Source organism: Nelumbo lutea, chromosome 4 (assembly GCF_056320005.1).
Source record: "Nelumbo lutea isolate HS-2025 chromosome 4, American lotus-T2T, whole genome shotgun sequence".
Lineage (NCBI taxonomy): Eukaryota > Viridiplantae > Streptophyta > Magnoliopsida > Proteales > Nelumbonaceae > Nelumbo > Nelumbo lutea.
The window spans coordinates 19,695,226-19,704,080 of NC_142687.1; the positions used below are offsets into that span (position 1 = coordinate 19,695,226).

At 39.4% G+C, this 8,855-nt stretch overlaps 1 pseudogene across 1 annotated transcript; it reads left to right on the forward strand.

Moving 5' to 3' along the window:
* Window positions 1–1,747: 1,747 nt before the first annotated feature.
* LOC148854413 (uncharacterized) lies at window positions 1,748–2,523 on the forward strand (annotated as a pseudogene). Its single transcript, XR_016113366.1, has one exon. The product of XR_016113366.1 is annotated as an uncharacterized LOC148854413 (transcript).
* Window positions 2,524–8,855: the final 6,332 nt, after the last annotated feature.

Here is an 8,855-nt window from a genome sequence, read left to right on the forward strand (position 1 = left end):
AGGGATGTAATGAGAAAGATGTTAAGTCCATCCCATCATAATTCACTCATTAACCCAATTAATTTTTTGACCTAAAAATAATTACTTTCCCTTCCCAAGAACCCTAATAGCCTCTTTTTCTCCATTCCACTCTCTACATTGTACTGTTCCAAGAAACTTCACGGGTAGCCGACGATGTGTTCACTGGCATCTTATTCTCTCCATGCTCAGTTGGTTAACCTTCTTCTTCTATTCTCCATAACGTCATGTTCGAAGAGATTTCACTAACATCCAACAATAGAGGATGTGCTTACTGATGCACCAGTGGTTAAGTAACCTCAACCAATACAAGAAAAAATTGAGCATTATTTCCTTATAGTTCTTCCAACCAAGTTCTTCTCACCGGTGGTTATGTTCCATTTTATTTGATTCACTTATTTTCTGTTTACGATATGGTGTAGATCCTACAACTGATCCTATAGTTTTATGGAATTCGAGCAAAGAGTTTTATTATAGGGGTTGTCACTACGTTTTCCCAAGACTTGCTTCTTAACTATCAAAGTTTTCTTCTTGTACTTGGAAAGATGACACACTGCTGTTGGAGACAAGAAAAACAAGGCTAAGCGATGGAGGAGGAGTATACAGAGAATAGGATGTCGGTGAGCACATCCTTGGTTGCCAATTGTCGGTTGCCAGATGTCGGTGGAATCTCTTGGAACAAAATGTTATGGAGAATAGAAGAAGGTTAACCAATGGTTATGGAGAGAATAAGATGTCGATGAGCACGTTGACAGTTGCCTGCGAAGTTTTTTGGAAAAGTACGTTGTAGATAATGGAATGGAGAGAACGAGACTATTAGGGTTTTTGGGAAGGGAAAAGTAATTATTTTTAGGTTAAAAAATTAATTGGGTTAATGGGTGAATTCTGATGAGATGGACTTAACGTTAGTCCCATTACATCCCTTTGAATTCACATGCAATTCTGCACATGTGAAGAAGAGGCACATATTAGTGGACATGTACCCAAAATTTATGGCATGGGTAGGAAGGAGATACAAACTCCTTTGTAAGATCCAATCAGATTTTCGGATAAGATCAGACATGTTGTTAGTATCATATTCGATTCCATTTGCATCCCTAAACACAGTCACACATCAAGAACATTTTCCATACTTATATATTAAATTAATGGCAGCGTGTGATTGGATGGCATGCCCTCATGTTTATACCCTTTTGGCTTTCAATATATGGTTCTCATCTCACTTGCTTGCCTTTGCATTTGAATGACCATGTTGATCATGACTGAAGATTATCTTGGTCATCCGAATTTCAACCGACAAAGGCTACAATGCCTTTTATTAGTTTTTTCATGTTTTTGTTCACAAAAATAAATCCTTGTTCTTTTAACCGGGTGCACTCTAAGAACATGGACTTGCTAGTCAGAACCATGTCCCCAACTAGCGTTGAACTAGTGTGATAATGGGATCGGGCTGGTCCGAGATAAAGCAGAATCGCTTTTGATAAAATTATGATTGAATCAGAAAAACTTAGAACCTGAGTTCAACCTTTTTTAGTTATACAGTTGGGACCCATTTATGTCTGAGTATAAATACAAATATGTACAAAATAATAGAAAAGGGTAAAATGCAAAAACCTCTCCCGAATTTTCTGACAATAATAAAAATCTGCTCTTTAGTTTCATTTTGATAAATACCTCCCTAAACTTTTCAAAAATTCAATAAAAACGTCCCTTTCGTCACTAACCCAGACGGAAAAAGGCTGATGTATCAAATTTTCCAAATCATTTTACGTACAATTTTACTAAACTTCCTTTGATCTCAATCTCCCATCCCTAAACTCCACCGACTCAGCTTAAACGTTATGCCGGTGATATCTCTCTGGTTGTTTCAGCTTGGTAAGAGAATATCCAGGGTTGGAGAAGGAAGGAAAAAGCAATGGCTGATCCCGAATTGGAAGCTAATAGACGGAGAAGAATGCAGGAGTTAATGACACAACACGGCATTGAAAATTAGCAGAACTCGAAGCAGCGAAGAAGCAGCCAAAAGAGAAGCAGATGAAAGGAGGCAAGATGCTTAGTCAAATCTTGTCATCTATAACATGAGAAAGGCTTGCTCGGATTGCTTTGGTTAAGCCTGAGAAGGCACATGGAGTTGAGGATGTTCTACCGAGAGCTGCTCAAATGGGTCAGATGGTTGAGAAGGTGTCTGAAGAAAGGCTTACATCATTATTGGAACCGATTAACAATCGAACAGTAAAGCAAACCAAAGTGATGATTCAGAGGCGTTGGAGTGTTCTAGACTCTGGAGGACGATGATTAAGATGCATTTGGTGTTTGATGATAGAAAATGAGAAAGTTCTTATAATGGTTGTATAATTTTGGGTTATTTGACCAGCATTATTGAGTGGGTCTCACATTTCAATATACCTTTTGCTACTGTCTGTTAGAAATTGAGTATCTTCTGTTCTACCATTTGTGTGAATGAAAACGCATGAAAATGTAAAAGCTCTGTCTTTGATTTGTATTGCACCGACGATGACATATTCCGACCTACTGGTACACATTCGCAGTCATCCCTTGTTTGGTAAATAGTCTCTATTATATCTTGCATACCAAAATAATAGTAAACCACAAATTTCGTTAAAAGAAAAATAGAGACAGCAACAAAAAAGCCAACACAAAAATAAAAAAAGGAACAGAAAAACCAACAATTGAAACCATAATGACCAAAAACTAGGAAACTAGCAGATCCAGACGTATGCTCCATGTTATGTGGTACATAGAGCATCGTCATCTTGAACATCTCTGCATTCATCTTGCAATATTTCGCTTGAAAATGATATGCTCCTCTGTGATTTTGAGAAACAAAAAGTGGCAAAAATTTTAAAAGAAGAAAAGAAACATGTGGCGTATATGAGCCCTCTGTTTTGCGCACATTAGAAGCTTTGAAATTTAATAGTTCCACAAGATTGCGTGCATTGTCGTTCTCTCCGGCAAAAAGAGCCACCACCCTTTCGTCGGAAACCAACTCTGCCACAAATTTTGCCCTCAGACGTGAATCATCACCGTTGCTACTGGTTATCCAACGGATTACCCTCACTGCAGCCACGGTGCTGACATGTAGCTCCCCAAATATGCTAGAAACACTCCTTAGTAGTCTTTGCACCTGTTACACCAGCCGCCTGAAAATAGGCTTCAATTGCCGAAACCCAATGCCCTCAGGGATCCCCTTTTTTAATGCCAAGCTGCTCAGTTCCTTTTTGGCTTCTTTAATGACAATTGTTAGGGGTAATTTCGTAATTTTGTATATTTTTTTTATCTGAATTAGTGACGGAAGGGAGGATTTTGTTGACTTTTTTAAAAGTTCAGGAGAGGTATTTGGTAAAATGAAACTAAAGGGAAGGTTTTTCTTATTGTCAGAAATCTGAAGGGAGGTTTTATATTTTACCCAAAAAATGTAAGGTTTTATATTTTACACATTTGTATCTGGACTCCTTCCAAACTGAGCCTTATGATTAATACACTATACAAAGTAAATACTTGCCTTGCATAACATAAGTTAAGTCCAAAAACCATTTATCATATATGGTTAATATTTTCTTGTAAATGTGCTTTTGCATTATTATATTGACAACTTGAAACTTTATTTTTTTGATAGCATAACCATAATAAAAATATATCAGTAAATAGTAAATTGTTTATATATTGATAAAATAAATACCTTTTAATGAACATTATCTTATATATGATATGAAAATTACCTTTTTAGACATAAAATATAACAAATGTTACAAGAAAACCATGAGACATTTATATATTGTTAGTTACACAATTGGTTTGAATCTTAATCGGTTTAGTCCATGTTTGGGAGTGCTTAAGGCTCAATTTGGAAAGGGTGCAAATGCAAATTTGTAGAGTGCAAAACCTTGTATTTTGTATATATTTGCATTTTACATATTTGTATTTGTACTCCTTCTAGACTGAGCCTAAGTTAAAAATAAGTGCTTATTCAAATAATCACTTACTTGCATTTGGAAACCCAACTTTTTCAAGTGCTTATTGGGGCATTTGGTAGTCTTTTTTTCTAATAAGCACTTAAATAAGCATTTGTGAGTATTTTGTCCATTTTCTTTCAACTTTTCAAAATATACCATTTGAAAGCATTTTTATTAAATACTTTTATAAAAATACTTTTATGAAAGCACTTTTATAAAAATACTTTCATAAAAATGCTTTCATAAAAGTGTTTTTATAAAAGTATTTTCGTAAAAGTACTTTTTGTAAAAGTGCTTTAATAAAAATACTTTTATAAAATTTAACTAGGGATAGTTTTATAGGTGGTATTTTAAAATTCAGCTAGGGAGAATTTTGAAAGAAATCAATTGAATAAATGCTTATTGTATAAACACTCAAAAAAGCTGTAAATTTGGGCTTAAAAAGTAAGAGCTTATTTTAAAAATAAGCACTTCTTTCCCAAATTCCAATAAGTGTTTAATGATCCTAATAAGCACTTATTTTGAATGAATACTTATTTTTTAAGCACTCCCAAACATATCCTTAGAATGACAAAAATCAGTCTCAACCCAGCTCTGAAACCATTATTCCTTGTCTCTGTAGCATTGTTAATGGAAATCGAATTCTGATACTCTAGTTGAAATTTCTCTGGAAAATCTGAAAAGATAGAAATATGCTCTGATCTGGTGAAGTAGGTTATTTAGTAGCTGTAGTAGGTAGCTTCCCTTGCTGATTAGTTGTTGTCTGTAGTTGCTTTGTTCTGTTGTTTGGTTATTTCCCTTGATTTAATGAATGGCTTCATTACTAGTAATCAAATATGGAAAGGGATGGCAATTGCTCCATTTTCCCAATTTCCATGGGGATCTGCCTGAGATGATTTTTCTCCTGCATGGATTGGAATTGAAAATTTTTCATCCTTGTTAGCAGGGACAGGACAGGGCGGGGACGGGGATGGGGATAGGGATAGGGATGGGGATTTTCATGGAAACGGGGATGGGGAGAGGATCCCATCCCCACCCCACCCTGTTGCCATTCCTAAATATGGATTCACCCCATCTGACTATAACCCAATTTGATTCCATTTTAATATATATATATACACTTAAATTTTATTTATATTTTGTTAATAGAGTTGGTTTGAACATTGTGTGTTCACTCAATCATTATAGGTATAAAAGCTATTCTTAGGTCGTTTTATTAATAATACGTAATATTTTAACATTTTTTTGTTTAATTTATTAGTACCATTTAATATCCAATTGAAATGCAAATTCATCCAAATCCATATAGGGGAGATGACGGTAAGATGATTTGGGTATACCCATGATTTTATCTGTTTAATTGCAGTCCCACTTATTCGATTAATTTTCTCTTTCTACGATTTTTAATATCTTTCAAAAAAAAAAAAAGTAAAAGTCACGAACAACTCAAAACATGATTGATTTTGTTTTGAAAAGCAAAATCATACAACCAAAACTCTGAATCTCCTGCCCACAAGGCCAAAAGACCCTATAGGCTACAGTTATGCGCATTGCGAATTGGCAACCCCCCTCCCCCATGCTTTGTACTGCTTTTCCTTGAAAATTCTCTCCCATTTCCCTCTTTACATGTGCCTCGTTTAACCCCATACAATCTTCCTCCTAAAAAAGTGGAAGATAGCATTATTCCCTGATTTAGAATAATTTACCGAACAACCCGACTTCAAATCTCTTCTTCACAAGAATTTTATCCACGCCTCATTATAGTTGTACATTGAGAAGATCTCCCTTATTTATGTTATTTATGAGGGCGATTTGGCCCTCCAATGGTATCATGACGCATGGCATTTCAGAACAACTGGATGACACCCCGACATTATATAAGCGATGACTTGTTTTAGTTAAAATGATAGATCCCGACTTAGTAGCCTGCCTCCGACGCTGACTTGGCGAAAACCTAGCTAGCAACCTCGTCCACAATTCAGGGAGGATTGTAGCACCTTGTCTAGGGCCGATCTATGGCACCTTGTCACCAGTTGAGTGACCTCGACGTGAGGAGCGACCTCCTTCAAGGGCTTGCTGACCTGATTGAAGTCCATGTGACGACCTATGAGACGTGCTCGCCGACCCATTCTGCATGCACATCCCATCACTCTCGGGTTTCTCGGAAGTTGGCCCCTGCACCAAATGTTCCGGAGGAAACCAAACAAGACGCGAAGACTAGTCCATGTGCACGGCTACCTCCAAGGACTTCGGACCGGTTAGGCACGACCTCCTAGAGGTCTCGGACGCGATGCGTAAAGCCCATGCCAAGCAACGCCTATATACAGGCTTCACCTCTAGCCTCATAGGGGGGAGAAGGTACGCGCAATTTAGTGCATTCTAGCTATCCTATTATCAAACCATTAGCTTGCAACATCACAATTACTAACTTAAGCATTAGAGTGACCACGTCAGGCTTCACCTCCAGCCTCATAGGGGGGAGAAGGTACACGCGATTTAGTGCATTCTAGCTATCCTATTATCAAACCATTAGATTGCAACATCACAATTACTAACTTAAGCATTGGAGTGACCACGCCAGGTTAGCCACCTTGGGTCCTTTGACACTGATTCCCTACAGGTCTCTCTAAAGAGCTACAAAACTCGCCTATCTACCTAGCTTAGCACCTAAACAACCTCCTGGTTTTGCCTAGATAGCTTGGCATCCAAGCTGCATTCCAACAAAAATCCTCTAGCTCGGCATCCGAGTTACCAGCAAACAGGGCATTGCCAAAAAAAACCCTTGATCAATTGACGCTGTCAGTGAGAAGTGCAACAAAAGGCTAAGTTCTCACATTCTAATTTTTGCCTTTATCAACTTAATGGCATTTTTGAGCAGCACCAATATCGACAATGAAGTATTACTTACTGGGGGGCAAGAGCATCTATGATGAACCCTGAGAACCCCTTTGTGATAATCAGGCAAGTTCAGTGCCCTAGCACTTCATGGAGTAGCAACCGTGCTGAACCCAGTACTCCCATTACCCTAAATAAATACATCGCTACCTCATGTGAACGCCCCTCTCCTCACGATAGAGCCATCAACAGTTCTTGTCGGGATTGAAGCACGACAGTTTTATGAACTGAAGCATGAATCTCTAGATGTGTGCGTGGGAGGAGAAGTTCAGTGCTTTCATGTCATTGCAAAATAATCAGTAGCAGAACGACCTCAATAACTAGCAGTCTGGTGATAGGCACCTCAGAGTGAGGCCGCCCCTGCAAGTCAAGCCCTTTGTGGTTCTCGTGGAAGTTGACGGCCAACAGATTGTGAAGCAGCCCTGTCGACTTCAACTCATTCTATATTCGTTATCAACAACAGTCATCTCGGACGAAGCCTCATCAGCTCTGTTTCGCAAGGTTGCCTCTACAAATCGAGCCCTTCGTGGCTCTCGCGGGAGTTGGTGGCCAACGGACTGTGCAAACGCCCTTGCGGGTCGAGCCTTTCAAGGCTCCCATGTGGGTTGGTGACTTATAGTTAGCAGAGCTGCCCCTGTAGGTCGATCTCCCTGTGGCTTATTGTAGGATTAGATGACCAACATCTTCGAGGGTTGATGTAGTGTAGCTGTGGCATCAACCTACCATCCAATGCTGACAACAACATATGTATCAACAAAACCTACAAGCATAATAGAATATGAATGACCAGCCCGAGCGAGCTTTAAGCGATCTGGCCCAGATTGTCTCCCAACCCGAACTGCGAAGCCCCACTACTGATCGAGCTTTGTATGGCTCCTATGAAAGTTGGAAGCAAACTGAATGTGGAACTGGCCTCATAGGTTGAACCCTTCTTGGTTCCCGTGAGAGTAGGCGACCTGTAGACAACAGAGTCACCCCCTCAAGGTGCCCTACAGCTCCAATAGGAGTGGGCGGCCAGCGGTTCTGAGAGCAAGTGTAATACATGTATGGCATTGACCCGCAAGCGCAGACCCGAGAGAGTCAATTCCACATGATGGCATAAATGCAACCACATTTAAAGCTACTACAAAACGACCATTCTGCTTTGGCGACCTAGTCAAATTAAGTTCTAAGGGAAAACCTTACCGCTTTTTAGCTAAGGTGCCCTCAAGTCAACTTAAAAAACACGTTGGCAGCAGGAAGACCAGCCTCAGAAGGTCGGCCCCGTTTATCTAGCTTGACAACACGCTTAAATCGATCTCAAAGGACGTCAACATTTCACCGCCAACCCTAAAAAAAGAAAAAGAAAAAAATGAGAGAAAAAGAAACAAAGGAAGGAAAGACTAGTTCACTTTCAGCACCATGGCAGACATGAAAATTTGGCTAATGTCTTCACAACCAACCTCCACCTCGGTTTTAGGCTCTGCATCGACCTCGCCAGCTATTTTTTTGAGAACTGACTCAAGAGAAATTGTGTTGTATCCTACTTGAGTGGAGCGACTTGACGAGGCAGTCACGCAATTAGAAACCCCTCTTGAACGACATGACAAACTTTGCTCTTGAGGTATTGGGCCGAATTGCAAAACTCCTTGATGGTCGCATCCCTAATAAGGTAGATGTCCTCAGAGTGCATGTTTTGCCTCTCCTCGAGCGGATGAATTCGCTTTTGTGCATTTATAATCAAGACGGTGAGGTCTTGCATAAGGTTGCATTCAACACTTAGACCTGAGATCTGAGGAGCAAATTGGACCAACATCTATGGCTACGAGCTCATCAAATTAGTCACTCTGGGCCAAAGGAACAAGATACTCCCTTTGACAAGCTAACCTCATCTCGAGAGTGGGGGGCAATTGATGAAGGTGGATTTGGCCCTCCAATGACATCATGACACATGGCATCTTAGAACAGTTGAATGACACCACATAAGCA